Raw genomic sequence first — 22,423 nt, 5'->3', positions numbered from 1 at the left:
ATCATTGTCATTTATATTCACTGCTTGTATATGTATCTCACGCTGACATGCTGAAATGCCACTATGGTTCTCGCCCTCGTGGTTCAACGTTGGAACAACGATCTAGTTTCCATGGAGTTGCTCTTGGTATACTATTAAAGATAAGGGACTTAGTAGCATATATATGAACATCATAGTCACTAAAAGAGGGCGCAATTTGCGCACCAAATGTTTCTCCAATCCAATAGAATTTTGTGAATTAACCTATGTACTGATAGGTCGGATCATAAAATACCGAGGGGCAGATCTACAAGAAAGTGCCGCAGCACGGCACTGCAAGCCCTTTGGCTGCGCCACGATGCGGCACTTCCAGAGCACAGGAATGCAACATATCTACAATGATATGTTGCATTTCTGTGCTCTCCTCTGCGCTGGCGCAGAAACAGCTGCCAGGCGCCGGCACAGGCACCCTTGCACCATGGTGCAAGGATGCCTGCGTCATGGGGAGATTGCTTTTGTGAAGGAAGGGGCCCCTTCCTGCACAAAAGCAATCACTGCAGGCATTTTCCCCTTTCAATGTGTGCTGTAGAATGCAGCACGCATTTAAAGAGGAAAAAATGAGGAGAAATGAAAACATTTTTCCTCGTTTTGCTTGGTTACGCCACCCCTATGGTGGCGCAGCAATCTGACGCATTTCCAGGTTTACAATTTCTCGTAAATCTGGAAATGCCTCAGTGGACATGGGTGTTGCGTGGGAACACCCACAGCAACACCCATGTCCCGCCCCTAACATGCAAAGTGTTGCGTGAACACGGGGCGATATTTACAAGCACAGGTTAAGTCACACAGGGTGATATAGTAATGTATTGCAACCGAGGCAAAGGCAGAGTTGGTATAAAATGTGAGAGATGAAAAAAAGAACGGAACAAAATGGCGGCATGTGGTGTGGGTTTCTGAACAGGTCTCGAAAAGGGATAGTGAAGCTTTCAACTTGAAGCAAAGAAAGTAGACAAAGTGAGACTAGTGGGGTAAGGGTGGCCCAGGTAGGATGCAAGAGCCTGTAGCATTAGATAAAACAGATTAAATTGTGATTCCTTTAAATTCCTGTAGAAAATATGTGTTTTTCCTTATGCTCATACTGTTTATCTTGCAGACAACAAGCATCTTAGCGCCAAGAGGCACTTACAGTATAGCTCTTCTTTTAACTAGCATCTTCCTTTCCACCTACCGGTTCACATCGACACCCCTCCCCAATCTCTGCATGTGTTCTCCCTATCATTGTTCCTTCCTGCCAGTGGTTTTACCCTCAGAGCACTCAGTGCTTAAATTGAGCCAGTGGTGTTTGGTGCTCGGCACCGTCACTTAGTTGTTGATTCCAGCACTTACGACAGTCTGCCACATGGTGGGGCTGCTCATCTAATTTAGAGAGGAGAACAACAGTTGTTTTATGAATGCAATATACATTTAAAAATACTAATACCTGCCTCCACAGTTATTCCTACAGCTTTGGGGACCTGGAATAGTCTGAAATGTCACACTTGCAGGCAAAAAATGGTTAGTAGTTGTTTTGGTACCGCCCTTGGCATCAAAGACAGCGGCAATGGGTGGTGCAAGCTCCAGTGGCCTCCTGATCTGGGTGACCTCAAACTTATTTTTTTACAAATTAAGCAAAGACTGTACCCTCATTTTCATCTATGCCCTTTTTCTGTCCGCACTCATGCTTGATTTGTGTCCCCACCTGCATAACTCCTGTAATAATAACATTTTTTATTATCATTTCGTTTATTGTATTCAGCTTGCAGCTGAAGCCAGGCGGGCGGGCTCCCTGCGTCACAGGGGGAGGAGTGATTGCAGATCTTAAAGTGCGCATGGCGCTTTTGCCGGCCATCTTGGATGGGCCAAAGTGCCATGCGCACTGTCGTCAGTTAAGAGGTAAGTGCTATTTTCTTTTATTATTCCCCCCTCCCTCGTTCATCCTTCCCCCTTGCCCTACCACCCCTGTTCGGTAGCAGCCTCTACTGGTTGTGATCCTTGCTTTCCCCTTATCTTTGACTATGCCCTTTCTCTCCAAACCTGTGCGTGCCTGCTTACTGTCGTCGCCACTGCATATTGCTGCCTCTCATTGACATTGCATCTACAAACCATAGTCACCTTCGCTGCTGTTGCACAAACTGGAGTAGGAATAGTAAATTGTACTATTCCTAAATCCAGCACGCCCCCTACAGCAAGTCGTTGTAACGACTTGGAATGTAATGGTTTGCGTTGTAACAACAAAGTCGCAAACATGCTGCTTATCGCACAAGGATGTGGTGTAATGGCCAGAGCTGCCGACTTTAGAGCTTGGGAACCAGTTTCGAGTCTCGGGTTCGGCTAAGCATCCTGTGATTCTGGGCAAAACCACTTAATATACCCGTGCCTATCAAAAAATAAATGTGCCCTTGTGTAACGTAACTGGTGCTCATGAAAACCGCTCCAATACCTTGGTGTCGAGTTCCAGACATATAAAAATGTGCAGCAGGTTGAACCAAAACATTCCAGTTTTTCCACCTTCACTGGAGCGTGGGTGCGTTATGTGACACGGAGCAGAGCCAGTACTGAAAACCAAACAGTTTATAGCGGACGGGCCATGAAAACAAAAAGCGGCAGTAAGACAGTCACACAGCACCTGCCCAGGTAAAGCACTGCAAACAGCACAATCGGATACAGGCTCCTGGATAAATATTCGCTCATACGGCGAACGAAAAAAAGTAATAAGAATGAACCACCTTTTATTAAAAAAATGTTATCAAAAGAGACAAAACAGAGTAAATAAAACCCTATTATATATGAAATAAAGAGTTTGAGTGGTATGAGCAGCTCTAGAGGCCTTATGAAGTTTAGTCCAAATTCTATCCCAGAGAGGAACAGGCCAAACCTGACATAGATCGGATTCCCAGGCAAGTTCAACTTTAGTTTTTTATCTACCGGTATTGACGCGGAGAGAATCATAAAGGGAAGAGGCAGAGGAAGAAGAGTCCAATATTGAGGAGGTAGATCTAAAGGCAGCGGGGATGTCAGTAGAGGGAGGTAAGGACTGGAGATAAAGAGTAAGAACAGGGTACAGTGAATTGTATTGCGACCGAGTGCTGGATGGTAAAGAGAATTGAGATTGAAGATCTGAAAAGGAGATGGGAGAGTTTTGAGAAAGAAGTTGGGAAATCCAACGTAGACCACGAGAATGCCAACTTTTCCAGACAACAGTACGATTGCGGATTTTGAGCTTTGTGTTATACCAAATGGGTTGTTCATGTAATGAAAGACGAGAAGGATAAGACGAAGATAGAAAAGGAAGAAGAAGTTTATGAGAAAAAGAGAGGATAGGATTACGAAGAGGAAGCAATTTAGATGTGAAAGATAAAAATTCGTGGAGATTGAAAGGAGAAACAAAGGAGGATTTCATAAGCAACCAGATGGGAGGGTAAAAAGGGAGGTCAGGTGAGAGCCAGCGGGCCGATTGTTTGAGAGAGAAGGCACGATGATAAACTCGAAAATCAGGAAAACGAACACCGGCTTGAGATTTGTCCTTCCGTAAAGAAGCGAGGGCGATACGGGAACGCTTACCGTTCCATAAAAATTTTAATAATAAGGAATCAATGCGTTTGAAGTAAAAGTCCGGAATACGCATCGGAATCATAGAGATAGTATAAAGAAGAATGGGAGAGAGCATCATTTTTATAGAGCTTAGGCGACCCCACCAAGATAAAAAGAGTGGATTCCAACGAGTGATGGACGATTCCATCTTCTTAGAGATGTAGTCGAAGTTGATTTTAAGAGTGTCGGATAGAAGAGGCGCAAACCAAACACCTAGATATTTGATTTTGATGGGTTGCCAAGAAAAACCAGATTGGGAAAAAAGATGTTTTTGACACAAAGGATTCAGAGGGAGGATTTCACATTTATCAACATTTAAACGATAACCAGATACCGCGGAAAAGGAGGAAACCTGTTGAAGAAACGGAGGAAGAGAGGATAGAGGATCAGAACAATAGAAAAGAATATCATCCGCGTAGACTGAGAGTTTCACTTGATGAGAGCCAAAATGAAAGCCAGAAATGTTATCATCCTGACGGATTTTAGTTAAAAATGGTTCTAAGGCAAAAACAAATAATAAGGGGGACAGTGGACAACCTTGTCGAACCCCTCTTTGGAGAGAGAAATAATCTGAAGTCTTACCGTTGACAAAAATGGAGGCTTGAGGCCCGGAATAAAGCAAGGAAATAATAGAAATGAACTTGGGGGGAAGTCCAGCCCATCGAAGCGCTTGAAACATAAAATCCCAGTCAATTCTGTCAAAAGCCTTTTCGGCGTCTAGGGAAATAGCGGCTAATGGAAGGTCCAAAGAAGCTGCCTTGTGAAGGATATTAAAAAAGACTCGAGAATTATCGGAGGAAAGGCGTCCTTTAATAAAACCTGATTGTTCGGGTCCAATCAGATCTGGCAAAAGAGGATCCATACGTAAAGCTAGAATCTTGGCTAAAATGTTATAATCTGTATTAACTAAAGAGATAGGTCGGTAATTTTTTACAGAGGGAATGGTCTTTGTCTTCTTTAGGAATCAAGCATATCAAGGCTTGTTGAAAAGAGCCACTTGATGAACCGTTTTGAATAAATGATTGGAATAAAAGTAAGAGTTTCGGTAAAAGGAAAGAAGCAAAGTGTTTATAAAACTCGATAGTAAACCCATCCGGGCCAGGGGCCTTACCCTGATGCAGTTTAGAAACCGCCTGAGAGATTTCAGAGAGTGAGATATCTAAGTCAAGATCATGAAAGTTCACATGGGAGGAAGGAGGAGAGGGAAGAGAATGGAAATAAGAAAGAAGATCCGCCGGTGAAGGTATTTGTTCAGGGGTGTAGAGTGTCTTGTAGAAATTAACAAACTCATTGAGAATATCCGCATCTTTAAAACAAGAATCACCCGAGGAAGACTTAATTAAGTCAACCTTAGTGCGTTCCTTCCTAATCTTCAAATAATTAGCAAGAAGTTTCCCCATTTTGTTCCTGCCCCCATAGTAGCGAGAGTTACATTTAAAAAGGAGATTAGAGGCAGCCTCAGTTGTGAATTTATTGAAAGAGATTTTGGCATCAATTAGTTCTTTAAGGGAAGAATGCGAATTCGAAGAATGATAGGCAAGTTCCAAACGTTTGATATCGGCGAGTATTTTCACATGATATCCCCCCTACTTGCTGGTCCTGCCCTTGCCCTTCTGCTGATCTAAAACACATGTTATTTGACTGCCCTCCTGTTTCCCAGTTTTGGAACTCAGTTTGGACTCAAATACAACGCATTCTCCATCTCCAAATACCCTTTTCACCTTCATGCATTTTTCTAGGTTCTCTCTCCCCTGATCTCCCCCTCCCTTCCCATCATTATCTCCTCATGGATCTCCTGATATCTGTTGCTTTCCATACCATCACCTCTAATTGGAAGCAGGCTGCCAATGTCTCATATTGCTCTTGGTGGAACGCGGTCTGTTTTCATCATCGCTTGGATACTAATTATGTTTCCCCCATCTCCCTAGCCATTAAACGGGACTTACTTTGGCTTCCCCTGGTAAATTATCTTTCCCCGCCTGCTCCCACTATTGCTTCCCCAGACCCTGCTTCAGCTGAAGTACGCAAGCCACCTTAATTTTCCCCTTTGCCTTTTTTCCCATCATAGGTAACTTTTTTCTTATTCTGTTATTTTATATCATTGCTTGTTTATTTTCTGGATTTGAACTTTTTATGCTTGCTGTAAAAATGTTCTCACTGATTTCTTTGTTATTGTAATTTATTCCCAGTGATATATCTTTATTATACATTCCCCCCTTGCAATTGCAATTGTTTTCTCTGCATGATGTATACTGTTCTCATATCCCATTTCCTGTTTCTTCTCCCCCCCTTCCTTTCTGATTTTCTTTTTTCTCAAATAAAATCAAACTTAAAAAAAAGAGACAAAACAGTATCACAGGAAGGGAAACGACATCAAGTGTTCAATAGGTCACGCATAAGACAAGAAAACGTGTGCGCAGGTGGCGTCTGCCTCTTGATTCGGTGCTCTCTGTGCCTGGAGCTTACCCCCAGATGCATCAAAGTTATGTTTTGCGAGTCCTTAATAGCGAATTTTAAGGATTCGCTATTAAAGACTCGCAAAACGGGATGCATGTAGGAATTGCAATGTTATTTGCGATTCCTACTGATTCCTTATTTGCGATTCGCTAAGAGGGAATCGCAAATAAGGAATGGCTTTCCCATTGGAATGAATTAGCGAATCGCAAATGTGCCGCAATTTCAAGGGTGCCAGGGTGTCCAAAGGACACCCTGTTGCACCCCATAAATGGTAATGTTCACTGGTGTTGCGCACACACATGTCCCAAGGACATGTGTGTGTGTAATATACAACTTAGAAAAATGCACTAAAGTGCATATTTTTAAGTTTTTGCTATTTACCACGTAGTTTTAATTCGCGGTAAATAGCGACCCCAGATTGCGAATTAGCAATCTTGGAATGTTTCATGCAATGCATCTAAGGAATCGCAAATTGCGATTCCTTAAATGCAATCGCAATTTGAGAACTCGCAATTATTTGCGAATTCTTAAATTGCGAGTGCATCAGTGGCGGTGCGTCCATTGGGGGCGTTGGGGCGTTGCCCCACTACCCATGGACGACCGTCACGCCAGTAATTAGGCAGGATTCATAATAATAAAACATTAATCTCTCGAGGATCTTCTAATCTGTGAGCTCACTGTCTGCAGCAACTCAGAGACGAGTCAGAGAGCTTCGGCCCGGCCCAGGACAAGCCTGACATCGCGGAAGGTGTGGGGGCGGAGCTGCGGCAGTGATTGATGACAGGCAAGGCACAAACAACGCAGCCAGCTTCAATGTGCGCATGCCGATTTTTGGGATAGGTATTTTTAGTACTGGCCCGCGCATGCGCAAACGGTACAGTACCTGCCCCCCTCCCTCCCCTATTGTGACTGAGTGCAGGGACCCGGGCTCCCGGGTCTGATTATGGGCAGGCAGTAACCCTGCTCTTAGCCAATCCTGGCGCACTGGCGCTGCTAATGCAGCGCCAGGATTGGCTGAGAGCAGTCACTGCTCCCCAGGCAGCCTGCTGGATGGTGCCACGCGTGGGGGTGGCATTCACGCACTTGTATGGCCAATCACACTGTGGCTTATGCGAGCCATGCAGTGGTGATTGGCCATTTCTATGCTCTGTCGGCACGTCACCGTGCCTGGCGCGCTGTGCCACCCACACACAGACTAGTCAGTCACGAGACTAGAGTCGAGGTCTCGAGAGCTCGAGTCGTGCCACCCGCGTGTGTGTGTCAGAGAGTCTTCTTCAATCTCTCTCTCACTCTGTGTTGCACTTGTTGAGTCAGGAGTCAGGGTGAATACGTTAGTGACTGCACAGCAGTATATAACGTAAGTTTTTTATTTTTAAGTTGTTGTTAACTACTACACAGTCTCAGTCAGGTCTCAGTTGTTCTGTTATTTTATAATTGTTTCGAACATGCAATGGCGGCGGCGCTGGCGCATGAATAATGATGATCGTTTCTTAATATATACAGTGGTATTACGAAGTAGGCGGCAGTCACTGGCAGCGCAGTGGCTCTTATATCTTGAAACTGCATTTGCTGCTGCTTTGCAAATACAGTCCGAAAGTCTCCAGGACTCCCGACCTAATCACTGGTGCTACATCATGATGCGTGTCTGACTTTACACTCTCACTCACAGTGCACACTGGCACTGCTGCTTGTCTCCCCCTGGTCCGAGACCGAGAGTGCGAGATATTGTACACCGTGGCTGTGCTTACTTTACTTCTCTTCTGTGACGCTGCAAACAAATAAGGTGCCTGCGGCCGCCGTACCAGAGTAGTACACCGTGGTCTTATTTTGTCAGATTGAATAGCCAAAATGTGAGATGCGTGTGCTTGCTGCAAATAGTTGAAAAAACAGCTAAGTTGGACTGCCCTTTAAGAAAAAAAAAACTGTGAGTGAAACTGGTCCCATGAAAAATGTCTTCGCAACATGTTCACATTTTTTCACCAATTACTTCATGTATGGAAAATGAAACTATCGTATGCCAATCTGAATTAAAATTCGACGTTATGGAGTGAGTGACCGAAAGGAAATAAAAATAATGTGCAAGAACAATAACAAAAAGTTTATTGTTGACCGAGTTTCAGGATTTCGTTCTTTACCAGAGATGTTTGGTGCCAAGAGAAAGATTTTTAAAAAATGAACCAATGTTGAAGGAAATTAGATGAGATGAAGAGTTCATTTCAATTTAGAGACCTGGAAAGCCTTTCTGCATTTCAATCTAGGGTTGTATGCACTCTTAACTGGCTAAATTATGACAAATACGATCCATCATTTACTTATGTTGTTTAACACCGTGATTACATTTGCTGGCTTACCCCTTCAGAATCATGTTTTGGAATTATGTTATTGTCAAGCCCATCTGCATACATGTGCCTGCCTGCTGAATGTGGAGACAGTGTCCTTTAGTCTGAAACCCACTTCGGTCCGTTGGTGTCACCCGCTTTGCTCACTCGGTAACAGTCAAAGGTGACCTTTACGCCTCACCCCTTTCAAAAGCCACTATCCGCTACTGGAGTGCATGAACCCTTGATGCATCTCAAATGCCATTTTTGCGGGCGCAAATGGCCGAATTTTGCGATTCGTACCGTTTGCGCTTGCAAAAATGCTTGATGCATCTACCTGTATGTTAGGCTCTCGCTGCTGAAATTTGCCCAAATTCGCAGGTTAAAAATTCGAATGCCAGGAAGGCTAACTCGGCCTTTCATCTTTCTGAGATCGATACAATGAATCCCATTACAAATAGATAATTGTGACATGTTATTTAAAGCGCCTACAAACGTCAACAACTGGTATTAGGTGCTATGTGAAAACAAAGCATGATTATTGTTCAGTGTTCGTTTGCTTTGCAGGTAGATTTTCGCTAAAGCACGTGCACGACGAGTAGGCGTTTTCTCTTCTCGCTCATTGATAGAAGGACTGGGGCGAGGCAGCGGCCGGGCCTCTCAAATGAACTTCTCGTCAACAGAGACGAGTTTCTCAGCATTATTGTTTAGCCTTCGGCCCTTGCTGTTCCTTGGCAATGTAATTATATTGTGAATCCACCAACTAATTAAAGGAATGTGTAGATGCGTCTGCATTCATTTTGCGCTCGTGTAGTTAATTCGGTGTCCTATGGCTTCCCTCATCTCCATAAAGCTTATGCGCACAGTGCGTATTGGGCTTGCTGCTGTTTGTGCATGTCTGGAACTAGAAGTTCTGAAGTCTTTTTTTATGATAACTAAAGCCTATTTTTCATAACAGTGATATTATTAGGCACACCCAGTTGGTCTACTGCCGGTTCTCTTTCATCTGTTTTACGTTGTATTTATTTCATTATTTAAGGGATTGTATATAGCGCCAACCTGACATCTAAGATCACTGCATAGCGCTGGAGGGGGAAAAAAGCATAAGAAAATCCAAACTTAGTGGCTAGGACTGTAGGTAATTTGACTTAATCAAATGGTACGCTTTTTTGGTATTACTGAATCTCTGCCAAAGTAATTATTCATTTACGGAGTTGTATATAGAGCCACCTTAAGATCGGTATACAGAGACGTGGGAGTAAAACAATCATACCAAATTGTATATTTTGGCCCAGCAGCAGGGTTAGTCTTTCATTACAAGCAGGGTACAGAAACCTGGGTAGTAACGTGCAGAGAAATGACAAGAGCTATAAGGAAAAACTGCACTTCGGATCTGTTAATTAGATTTAAACGTTCCTGCGACTCTATATTTTTCATTCAAAGCCGTCCACTCGATGTTACAGGTAGACGTTGGGTCACATTAGAAAGGAATGGCGAGTACAGAAATTAATCTCCTGAAGTACCTTTTCGGTTTACCCTTTTTTATTGAGGTTTATCAATCATATCATTTGTAAAGCGCACTACTCACCCGTGAGGGTCTCAAGGCGCTGGGGTGGGGAATGCTGCTACTGCTCGAAAAGCCAGGTCTTGAGGAGTTTTCTGAAGGTCAGCAGGTCTTGTGTCTGCCGTATGTGGATGGGGAGGGTGTTCCAGGTCTTGGCGGCGAGGTGGGAGAACGATCTGCCGCCTGAGGTCGCTCTTCGGAAGCGGGGGACTGTAGCGAGGGCAAGGTTGGCGGGGCGGAGCTGGCCGGTGGGAGTGTAGAAGCTGAGTCGTCTGTTGAGGTACGTTGGTCCGGTGTTGTGGAGTGCCTTGTGTGCGTGGGTGAGGAGCTTGAAGGTCATCCTCTTGTTGACCGGGAGCCAGTGCTGGTCTCTCAGGTGGGGTGTGATGTGGCTGCGGCGAGGGATGTCTAGGACCAGGCGTGCAGAGGCGTTCCGGATATGTTGGAGCCATCTCAGGAGTTTGGCCGAGGCTCCTGCGTAGAGGGCGTTTCTGTAGTCCAACCTGCCGCTGACAAGGGCCTGGGTGAATGTTCTTCTCGTTTCAGTGGGGATCCACTTGGGGATCCACTTGTAGATCCTACGGAGCATGCAGAGGGTTTTGAAACAGGAGGAGGAGACAGCGTTGACCTGTTTAGTCATGGAGAGGGTGGAGTCGAGGATGACCCCTAGGTTGCGTGCGTGGTCGGTGGGTGTTGGAGCGGTACCCAATGCGGTCGGCCACCAGGAGTCGTAATATGTTTTTAATTAGAAACATCCTTTAGCCCACGTTTTTTACTTCGCATGTCTTTACCATGCATTTTTTACTCCACAAAAACTTTTACAACACAGGGCTTTACACCGCAAACTGTTACAAATCATTCCCCAAAGTAACGCCTCCCTGGAGTTAGAATAGTAATTGCGTTGTAAAGGGGAATGCTTTGTAATGGAGTGCGTTGTAAAGCCCTGTGTTGTAAAAGATTTTACAGAGTAAAAACTACAGAGTAAAAGCATGCGGGGTAAATGCATGAGGGGTAACGTCATACAACCGTTTTTAACAACTTGATTTAACATTTTCAATTCCCAGGTACTGTATTTCATAAGAAAGTGTAAATGCTATCGCACAATCCGCATTTCAAGGATAAGGCAATCCTCAACAGTAGGTCGGCATGTTCTTGGCTCAGATCCCACTTGCCCTCCCTGTCATAACTAGGGCTTTAAGTGGGCCTGGTTCTGCCGGTGCTCAACTTTGGCAGTTCTTAAAAGCAGGTGCCGAAACGGCCCCTTCTCTCCATTTTTACCTTCAGGGTGGAAGGAAAAGCTTAACTCTGCGATAGTACCATCCGTCACTGCTTTTGATGTAGCTTCAAAGCAACTCATTTTTCAGTATTATATAGCGCAAGCTTCGAGCAAACATGAGGAGCAGTTACATTACACAAGCACATATTCATGTTTTGAATCACAGGATGTTGAGGCGATATCAGGCTCGAACACAAGAATGGAAGCATTTTCAATATTATATACCAGTAAGTAATTAATAGCTGTTGCTTATTTATCTTATGCATTTACAACCATATACAAAGCCAATAGTTCTGGCTTGTTGTAGATGTAATGTTAATTGTCGTGTTAATTAGATGGATACATGGACAGAACCAGCAAAATACCAGTGGGGCATCACGCTATGCTAAGTGCACATTTTTAGCTTAATTGTTTTAGGCCATCCCCCTAATTACATTGGTCACGCCCCTATGAGAGACCCCCCTGTTTTTTCATCTCACTTAAAGCTCTCGTCGTAACCCAAGCATTAGTTCATTCACCCTTCCAAAATTTCTCCCGTTTAGTGTCCCAGTTCAGCCACCACTGTGGCTCCCTCTAACAGAAATCACATCTATCCGGGTGGGCAAAGGCTCCCTCGACTATGTTTGACATATGGAATGGGATCCATATTTTCTTGAATTTCAGCATTGTGTCCGGCACCAGGGAAGTCAGCCTTTCCATAGCATGGAGAGTCCAAACCTTAGTCCACCACATGGCAAGAGTCAATGGGGTAGATGTTTGCCAATGCTGTGCCACCACAAGGCGGTTGGCTAAGAGTAATGGAGTAGTCAGTCTGGCCGTCGAGTCTGAGAGCGGGGACAACCCCACATCATCGATCAGGCTAAGCAGGACAGACCTAGCTGCATGAGGAGATTCAGACTGGTTATTTTTCTCACACTCCCATCACCTGAACCCAGAACTGTTGTTGTGTTAGCGGGCACCCCACCACATATGTAGGTATGTCTCTCTCGTCCCACAGCCCCTCCAGCAAATGTCAGAAGCATTACCTATGACCCTGAGGTGAATAGGTGTTATGCACCATTGTAGCATGATTTTGAAGGTATTAACCCTGTACTGGAGGCAAAGAGAATACCTTGTAGCCTGTCTCCATACAAGTGTCCTGCCCCCTTTGGTCAGGTCTAGGTTGAGGTCTTCTGCCCAGTTTTGCGTGTATGGAAGCTATGGTACTGGGATCTAACTCTACAGCACTCTGTACAGTCGAGATAGCATTCTGATTGTTTCTCCCTTCGTGAACATGTCTTCAATTTTCGTGGTGTCACGTGTGCCCTGAGCCTACACATCCGGTTGTCCTGCCCAATGTAAGAGTTGTGTGATTTGGGATAGGTCTCTTGGACCCAGTAAAAAATCATTGCCACACTGGTCTCGAGTCTTGGGTAACCCCCTGAGTATAGCTGACCTAGGCAGAGCATTTTCTCCTCACACCACAACCAGTAAAGTTTGTCCATTATCTCTGGAGGAAAATACAGGTTCCCAAAATAGAGTTTAAGGGAGAGGGTAATCTCCTTCATCCTCTAGGCCTTTGACCAGTAGTGCAAGGTCCCTCTTGTGGACCATCTCAGTGTGAGGGTAGAAGCTCTGGCACGCAGAGGGAACCAGAGCAGGTGGTGGAGGGGTACTGGGCTTTATTCTTGCTCCAACCTGCAGCAGGGCTCGCCTCTGCATACAGAGACAAACGCACAAAAACCAAGGAGATCTGGGCCGTGTTGACATATAGTTCTACATCAGAAACTCCGCCCCCCACTCTTATGGCCTCATCAGCAGGGATCAGTCAGACATCTTCCTGTTGATATGTTTTTAGGTATCTGGGGGACCCGGGGACTGGGGTCGTGGGGGAGAATGAAAAAGCTACAGCAGTCTTGGCAGAAAATGTATCTTTTCTTTACACAGTTTATCCTGCCCACCCTGGAGGTCTCAGATCTACCTCATCTATGTAAATATTTGAACAAGACATCCAGAAGGGGCAGGATGTTGCTTGTGAATACCTTATCAACAGAAGGTGGGATCATCCCTCTCAAGTTTTGGACCCCTCTCTGTGAGTTTTCTCAAGGGCTCACTTGCTCCCACCTATTTTCATGGCCATTGACTTTTTACAGTTCATACGGTATCCCACCAATTGGTGAAAGTGCTCTAGCTCGTTTAAGAGTGCAGGTATTGCCCTCACTGGATTAGTCAGGAAACATAAAACGTCATCTGGAAAGAGGGCTATTTTCACTGGTCTGTTTGGTCAGTAAGCCCGTAATCAAAGGTTAGCCATAACTGTATGGCAAAGGGGTTCCATGGCGAGGGAGAAAATCAGGGGTAAGAGGAGCAGTCTCATTGCGTACCCCTTGTTAGAGGGATCGACTCAGAAAGGCAGGAGTGCACCCAGATTTACGCTGAGGGTCAGGCATAGGTGGCTAGTTTAAAAACCTTCACCTGTGATCCCAGGGATGTCTTATCAAGGATCTTTGTGAGAAATGTCCAGTCAACACGGTCAAAGGCTTTCTCTGCTTCAAGTGAGTGAAGAACTACCTCCATGTCAGTAACGTTGCCTTGTCAACCACGTCGAGGTCCATTCTAATATTGTCTCCCATTGTCTATTCCTTACATAACCTGCCAAGAACAGTGATACCTACCATGACCAGACCTCCCCCAAGCAACAAGCCCATATTAAAAAAAAAAGTTTAACATCTCTATTCAAATGTGCGATCAGACCGTACAATCCACCCAGTCAGGGATCTCTGTCGCTTAAGTATGAGTTTGAGGAAGGATTCCATCATCGTGGGTGTTACCTCTTGGGTAGCCAGAAATGAGCTAAAACTTTCATCAAATGTGGGGCAAAAGGACATCAAAGGCTTTGTAAAAGGAATCTGGGAAACCGCCTGGGTCAGGGGACTTGTTATTTGGTAGGGATTTGGTAGTCAGAAGAATTTCCTCCTCTGTTATCGCCCTTTCCAAGTTCTCCCTAATGTCCGGGTCGAGGTCTGACATAGAGACCTTCTCTAAATTATCATCTTGTGCGTCCTCTGGACAATTGTCCCAGATGTAGAGCATGGAGTAGTATTCCGTAAATGTCTCCAGGATCCCTCAATCAGTTGATTGGGGTAACCCTGTGAGCCTAACACAGTTTGGATGTGGTTCCTCATTCTATGAGCACACATTTTATGAGCATGTGGCTGGTCCACATTGTCGCCTCGCTCGTAGAATTTGTGTGTCTCCTCTAACAGTTTGTGTGCAGCATCTTTGACAAGGTCAGCTTCTAGCTCTCCTCTGGCTCTCCTCAGGGACCGTTGGGTTTTAAGACAAAGTTTAGTTTTAAGTCTGTTTCTAGCTTAGCTATTTCTGCTTCTAACTGGGTCTGGGCGAGCCGTAAGAAAACGGAGGTGTGCCTAATAAAAATCTTTACCTATGACTGCCATAGCAGCATCATTGAGGATGGCCCACAAGAACTATTCCATCTCATTTTCATGAAAATAGTTTGTTACCCCCTCTCTATTTTCTCCTGTAGGACTGCATCCCGGAATACTATTTCATTCATTGACCACAATTTAAGAGAAAGATCATCCAAGGGCACTATGTTCATTGACATAGTGACTTGGGCATGACCTGAGAGCTCCTGTGTACGTTTTGTCAAGGAGTCCACCCAGGGGAGAACTATTGGAGAGACGAAGATGTAGTCAATCCAGAAAAGTGACCGGTGTACATGAGAGAAACTTGTGTAATCACCTTCCCCATTATGAAATATCATGAGCTGCCTCTTTGTGTGGCTAGCATATGAGTCTTGCAAAGAACAGCAATGAAAATTCTCTTCATGGATATCCATTGTGAAACTGACTTCCTCTTGACAGGGGAACTGACACCCTGAACATTCAATGTAGCTAGTGTCAACGTCTGTACAGTGGATTGAGTAGCTATAGGCAGGGCAGACGTGGTCTTTGCACTTGATTGTCTCGCTCTAGGTGCAGGATAGGGTCAAAGGAAGCTACGCTCAGCACTGTACTACAGTCTAGTGATAAGCAATCTGCTCCTTGGAAAATAAAGAATATAACAACAACAATCATTAAACTAAAGAAAGACAACATAATGGATACAAGCCAATGAGCACTCTGAAACTATCTTCAATGTTAGGGCTAGCTTCTGATGGCCCATGTGAGCTGTTCCTTGCTTCTGCTTTGACCCGGTGAGCCTTCTGTACTTTTACATCCTTCTGCTCCCCTCTGGGTGACCCTGTCTATGGAGTGTCATAAGATGGCCCTCCCAGCAAAAGTCTACTCAGGCTTTCTTTGGTCATAGTGGGTCAGGTGATCAGGGAGTGCAGCTATTTCCCTCTTGAGGAAAGGGGATGACTCTTGTTTTTTTTGCAAGCTTCACGTCTTCTCTCTTTCCTTGTTTGCCATCTTCTCCTCCCTGAGCAAAACCAATCCAACTGTTCATCCATGAGACATGGATCTTCATCCAGGCCAAACAGCGCAACAGCCTCTTCATGTGTAGTAATCCGGGTTGGCTTTTCCTTGTATATAGCAGTAGTGTAACTAATCCTCACTGTTAGGGGATTTTGTGGTCCCGAAAGCAGTCAGAGGCTATTTTAGGTTGAGCCTAGCAGAGCACATGTACTGCTCTGTGAGGCATGGTGTATTCAGTACATGGGCTTCAAGTCAGCCCATCGCTTATCATTGGCTGTTACAGGTGTCTTTCTAAATTCCTTACTTTCGATTGGTAAATTGTGCCCATTCGTCTCTCTTTTTGGTCTGTCATTCCGTCCCATAGCGACTCGCCCTGTTATAGGGCTCATTTCTCATTGTGGAGAAGTGTGGCTCACTGGTTAGAGGCGGCAGACCCTGAAGCAGAGGTCAGACCCGGGACCAGGGTTCAATTACCGACGCGGCAGGGTCTTGAGCCCAAATATCCACGGACTCGATAATTCTCGTTTCGGTGCCTACTCGAGTCACAGGTTCACACTCTGCAGCTCTGGACATTAGCTTGCTTAATCTCCACTACGGCCCCCCCCCCCGGTGGGATTCCTGGCTTTCACTGTGGGGATGCCCAGTACGGGTATCTCACAGGGAAAAACCAGGACGGGTTCCCAAGGCAAGCGCCGAGATGCCTACGGGTAATCGAGCGCTATATAAGAACGCTTAATAATAATAATAATAATAATAATAATTTCACTTCAGTCCATTTCAGTCTGTATCGCGCACTATTTGTTCCGATTGCCTGCCTCGTGTTCTGGAAATGTTGCAAACGTGAGCAGCTGATCAGTGTTGCTGCTCTCCCCTCCCACCCACTGTTTCTCTGTATGGTCTCCCCTTGGCACCTTAGCTTTCACTTATGATCTGCAAAGTCTGTGTCACTGAAGATCGAGTTGAGCAGTCACAAAGTTAGAATGTTAGAAATGTGACATTACTTGCTAACTCCCTTTCACCCAATCTTTTGTTTTTAGCATTAATTATGTTTCACTTACTCGGAGTTCTGTTGCTCTGTTTCAGTAAACAGGGCTGTAAATCTTGTTCTTTATCTGGTCACAAATGTAGTAGCTGTGTCTCTGTTCCCAGTGATAATTTCTATTTCTTAGTCCTCTATGTAATGAAGCAGCTGCATCTCTGTTCCCAGTTCTAATTCCTCATTCTTAGCCCTCAAGGCAGTGCTGCAGATGCTTCTGTGGTCCCAGTGGTAATTCCTCATTCTAAATCCTCTAGGCAGTGCTGCAGCTGTGTCTCTTTTAATATGTCCACTACACTGCAAACCAAACCACACAGATAAAAGACATTGTCATTTACAAAGCCAATAGCCCTAACTCCGACAAATGCGAGACCTATTGTATTGCAAATGCTTGTTAGTGATTTATGTTTGGCCAGGGTCAGGGAAGACACATCTTGAAATAGCACTGGAAACAAACTTCAAAACACGATCAGTTCCACCCGTCTTACCACTATGATGATTTCCTCCTTTCGGCTGAAAAAGTTGATTTGTGTTAAGACATCCGGTGTCAGCTTTTTTGTCAGTTGGCATGTATTATAAACTCTATGAGTGTGATCAGGTTATATTGGCATGCTAGGAGTGCCTTGCAATATAGATCAAAACAAATCCTGAACATATTTCAGTAGATTCACATACACGAGAGAGAAGTGGGAGAGGTTACACAAGGTGTACACCATAGGTACTCACAAATGTTTGCTCAGGGACCACTAAGTAAGGTTGTGGTGTGACCGAGGGCCACACTGATGCCTGTAGGGTGGTGGTAGGGGTCTGGGATTGTGTAAGGAGGTGGCCTAAATACATGTTAAATAAACATGCAAGCTTGTATTTACAGGTTAATAAATGCTTCCCTGTATATTTAACATTGTTTTCTGAATATTAGTGCTCAGCAACTAAACAGATGCTCGAACTGCTGTTCACCATGGGGTTGCATGTAAAGGTCAAGAGGGCCACAAGTGGCCTCCGGTCCGTACTTTGAGTATCACGGGTGTACACAATTACTACAGCTTTCCACGTAGAGGCACGCAGGAACCACGGCTAAAGCACTGGCAAGGATCCATCATGGTAGGAAGTGAATAGACACCACTGTAATCTTAATTTCATTCTGTGTGTCCAGGCCATGACATCATCCGAAAGGACTTTTCTTACAGTTCACAAAGTAAGATCTCACATTACATTCATTCATTTAAGTATTTTTCTAGCGAACTGCTTTTGTTCACTCCATAACGCTATTGTTGAACATGAAGAAAAGCACAAAGTGAAGAAAATCGAATCGGTGAAGAATATCTTTTATATACAAGGGTTATATTCCTGTTTAAAACTTTTCTGAAATGCAGCACTACACTTGTTAACTTGTCTTTTTTACTCCACAACAAAAATGATTTCCCCCTTGTGAAACCCCTTCCTCAACACCCCACCAATTTCGGGGTGCTCCCTTTACCGCCTCACCATGGAAAGGTATTATACCTTGACAGTAGTAAATCTCTGATCAGTTGGCGTAAATCTCTGGCCATTTTCAAGGTAGTTGATCAGTAAAGGGTTTGTGACTACCCAGAGATGTGTAAGTTTGTGAATGTGCAAAAACTTTCAAGGAATTTCCTACCTGGAACACCCAATTCCCACCCCGTGGAGGAGATTTACTCACTCACAAACGTCCGTGTGAGTAAATAATTTTACAAGGCAAAACCTACATTTGTGAATTACCTAAGTGCTTTGCACTGACAAATAAATCTGCTTGTTTACTGCACTTAAACGTACATCTGCAAAATGGCTAATGTTTGCACATAACTAGTTTCTAGTAACCAAGGAGGGGACAGGGCCAAGTCACAGTTGTCTGTCAGAACATTGATAACAAAAAAGCAATTGATAACAAAAATATAATCTGCCTTAATTATTGATGCCTAACTATTGTTAGCAAAAATATTGCCGTACTGGTTGTAGATTAACCTGCAGCACAACAACAGCCCTTTGTTCTGCTTCAGTAAGATACCTACTTGTACTGAAAATCATCAGGTGCGCTATTTAGTGGCACCTTGTTGTAGCACTTGCAACCCACTGCTTGGGCCCTTTGTATTTAACTTTCTCAAATTAGCACCTTCTTAGATCTGTGCCCCATCACTGGGGTCAAATGTCATGTTGTGTTGCTTCCTGTTAAGTTCTCAGGGACCACTGGTCATATGATTTCACTTATGATGCCTCTGTTTTGTAGAAATATTGACACGTTTGAGGCAACCACTTTTCTTCAGTGTCCACTCTCACTCCCACAAGCATTAATAACAATTACTCGAAAATTGATTCGGCAGCTGCACTTCATCTGCACTTTACAACAATCAGTACAGCAAAACCACAAAGATGGTTAACTTTATACAATGTGAGAAGTATCCTTTCTGTTACTTCTGGGAATATCACACTTCATTGTCATTGATGCATTTATTTACAATTCTGTTGCACTTCTTATTTAATTACTCTACTTGAAGGTCTCCTCTGCTCAACCACTACCTCTACAATGCCTCAAACACAGCCTGCACCTCCTCACGATTGGGACGCCCAGCACCTACCTGAAGCGTAACCCCAGAAAGCCAGAATGCCTGTAATCTGGAAAGAATGACAGTCGAGAAATAGTACCAACCTGGCCCAATTACATGAACTTTGATGACTCTGAACCTCACCCGATTTCACCGAATGCAAATTATTTTGGATTAATCCTGAACACCAACCTCACACTCATGAAACAAATTTCCAGTAAAACACTAACAGCCTGTTACCAGCTCGATCTCCTAAAGAAAGTGAAACTGTTTCTTCCAGAAAGTGACTTCAGAACTGCTGTTCAAGGCATCACACCCACTTATCTGGATGGTGCTAATGCCCAACAATATGGTCTCCTAGACTCCACATTGCCCCTCCGCCCCTTTAACACCTTAGCCGCGGTAGGATTTACCGCGGTGCGCTGAGTTTTTTAAAAACCCGCGGTTCATGATGAGCTCAGCTCGTCATGAGTGTACGAGAGGTGTACCTCATGACGAGCTGAGCTCGTCATGAGCATCAAAGGGGTTAAGGGCATTCTTCACACTGCAGCATCTCTCATACAGGACCTGGAGAAATGATCAAATCACCCCTTTACTGATAGAACTCCATTTACAGCCAGGACACCATGCGTGTAAGACTTCAGTCTAAGAAGTGTAAAAAAAAACTGAAAAACAAGGCAGAAGCCTTTTTCCATCTATGCAACCAGGATCTGAAACAACATACATGCATCCATCAGGACTGCCCCAAAACTGGTCAAATTATGAAAACAACATCATAATACAGTTAGAGTATCCTTCTACTCCTACAACCCAGCTACATTTCCTATCACTCGATGTCTGAATTTTTGCCTTTGGCCCTGTAAAGACACCCTCTTCTTTTTGGCTAGCTCAGTGCATTACACATAACACATACATACACCCATACACACATATACATGTATAGTTCATAAATATTTGAACCCAATCTGTATTATTTGCTTTTTGGGTTTACAAAATACAGTGGAATTCCTATACATTTCTCTTTTTTATGTTTTATTTTGAACGCATTATTTCCTCAGATCAGTTACACCATATAACAAAATGCAATCAGGAAACCAGAATAGGCACTGGATTTTTCACTAATATACAAAAAACCCTGAACCATCTGAAACCTAGAGTTTCCCAGCTCCTGTGCAATCATTGCTTGTAAATCGGGCTGTTACTGCTGAAATCCAATCTGCGACGGCGTAACGACGCTTGTCTTTATCACGCCATCGCATTACTGAGTCAGAGCCATCTCAGTTTATTCCGTTGTGTGATTGGTTGCTGCTGTAATGTCCCTTTAACAGCCTCACCCAACAAGGAAAAAGGCCCGCACGTGGTAAATCTCACTTTTGCAGAGATTTACGCTCTCCCACGACAACCACAGGGTGGTTTCACAAATTTACATTAATCCCAGTGATAGGACAAATACCACAGGGGGGATTACCCTCGAGCATAGATATATAAAGTTATCTAAATACATATTCCCATTCGTTTTGCAGCAATTTACCACCGCGACACAATGTATCGCCGGGCAATACAATTTATAACCAGACGGTAAAAGAACTGCTGGCCGAAGACGTTTTTCAATTGCTGGGCAACAGACAGGACAACGCCAGAACAAAACGTGTGCGCTTCTTTATGGCGTGCACAGTGACCATGCGGAAACAAAGATTGATGTTGCCGAAATTGGCTGTCATTTCTATCCATTTCATTTTTGGCAATAGATTCAATAAATTCTTGCAATATTTGGGCCCTTAAGCGTGTCTGTTAGAGATAGTATAAATAATAGACGGTAGTATAGCAACTGCCAGCAGTGGTAATTTTACCACCTGTATGTTAACTTTTTTGAGGGGGATTTTTTCCCCGCTGTAATGTTTGGGTGTGGCGTTAAAACAAATTACCACCCGTGGTAATCACACTGCCCCTTCCAAAACACAGGCCTTCACATGCCCCCACATTTCGAAGACTGACTTACTACCTAGTCCTCAAACACTGAATGCTGGTAGTTAACACTTAAGGTGGGTGCTAAGACCTGGGAGTAAATGTAGCTTTACTCGCTGGTGAGCCCGTTCTTGTCACATACATATGCTATGTGGTATTCATGAGATTTCAGTACATACTGGCCGATAAAATGGATGATTTCTGGTCAAAGGGGCTGCGCGACACACCTGTTTGAAAAAGCAGGAAATAGAAGCTCCAGCCACATGCTCATGTTAACCAACATTTAGGGGGAAAAAACTAAGTAAAATTACAGAAAAAGCACTTTATGGAACTTCAGACACCGATCAAAAACCACATTGTCAATACTGAATAGGACCCCCCCCGTCTCCCTCGCAAATGACTTCTTTTTTCCTCACAGAGCTCGCAGGGGGCATGTCGCACCTGAGACAAACATAAACGCGGCAGTCACAGAGACCGAGCTGGCGCGAGAAATGTAAAGAAAACGTACGTACCTGGTCTGGAACGGGAAGAGAAATGCCGCTTTGTGTTCACCCGGCCATTCCCTGTCCGTGTTACGGGACCAGCCAGCGGGTCCCGAAAGCCCTGACTTGGAACCTGACAAACCAGCTCCGGCGCCCAGAGATGTGTTGACTCGCTGCCCACACCCAGCAGCGCGGTGGAATGTTTCCCTGCCCTTCGGTCGCAGTCGGCTGGCAGGCGGCGCTAGCAGGAAGCGCCCGCAGCAGCGAATGAGCAGCAAAGGCGACAAGTGCCCAGCCTGTGCGTGTAGTACAAGCAGGAGGCTTCCTTGGAAAGTCGCATTTGGCAAACTTTGAAGGTAGCAACTTCCCGAGTTCCATCTAAAATAATGTTTCTCGAAACACATCCGGTTCCTTAATCATGTGTAAAAGATGACAACATTACATATAAAGGACTACTTTACGAGTGTTTCCGAGTCTGCATGTGCCAATATTGGGGACACTTATTGGACATAAAAGGAAAGGGAGAAACGTGGCTTTGGAGCAGTGGCACTTAAGATTGGTACAGCGTCCACCTTCTCTTGAGCAGGGCCGGCTCTAGGCTCAGGGTGGCCCTGGGCAGGGAGCGTAGGTAGGGGGCCCCGGAAGAGGGGGTCCGGGCAGGGCCGAGCCCCCCGGACAGTGTGGGGGGGAGTCAGGGTGTTTGGAAGTGGAACAGAGCCAGAGGCCGCCAAATC

At 44.7% G+C, this 22,423-nt stretch overlaps 1 protein-coding gene across 1 annotated transcript in view; it reads right to left on the bottom strand.

Annotated features, from left to right (window-relative positions):
- Positions 1-21,897, bottom strand: part of SYTL5 (synaptotagmin like 5) — a 684,371-nt gene extending 662,474 nt beyond the window's left edge. The window contains exon 1 of the mRNA XM_078658261.1: positions 21,720-21,897. The gene's annotated coding sequence lies outside the window, so the exon portion shown is untranslated. The remainder of the gene's footprint in view (positions 1-21,719) is intronic.
- Between the last annotated feature and the right edge of the window lie 526 nt (positions 21,898-22,423).

This window comes from Lissotriton helveticus, chromosome 8, assembly GCF_964261635.1.
Source record: "Lissotriton helveticus chromosome 8, aLisHel1.1, whole genome shotgun sequence".
Classification (NCBI taxonomy): domain Eukaryota; kingdom Metazoa; phylum Chordata; class Amphibia; order Caudata; family Salamandridae; genus Lissotriton; species Lissotriton helveticus.
The sequence above is the reverse complement of the archived record's forward strand: the minus strand, read 5'-3'. Positions and strand labels throughout refer to the sequence as shown.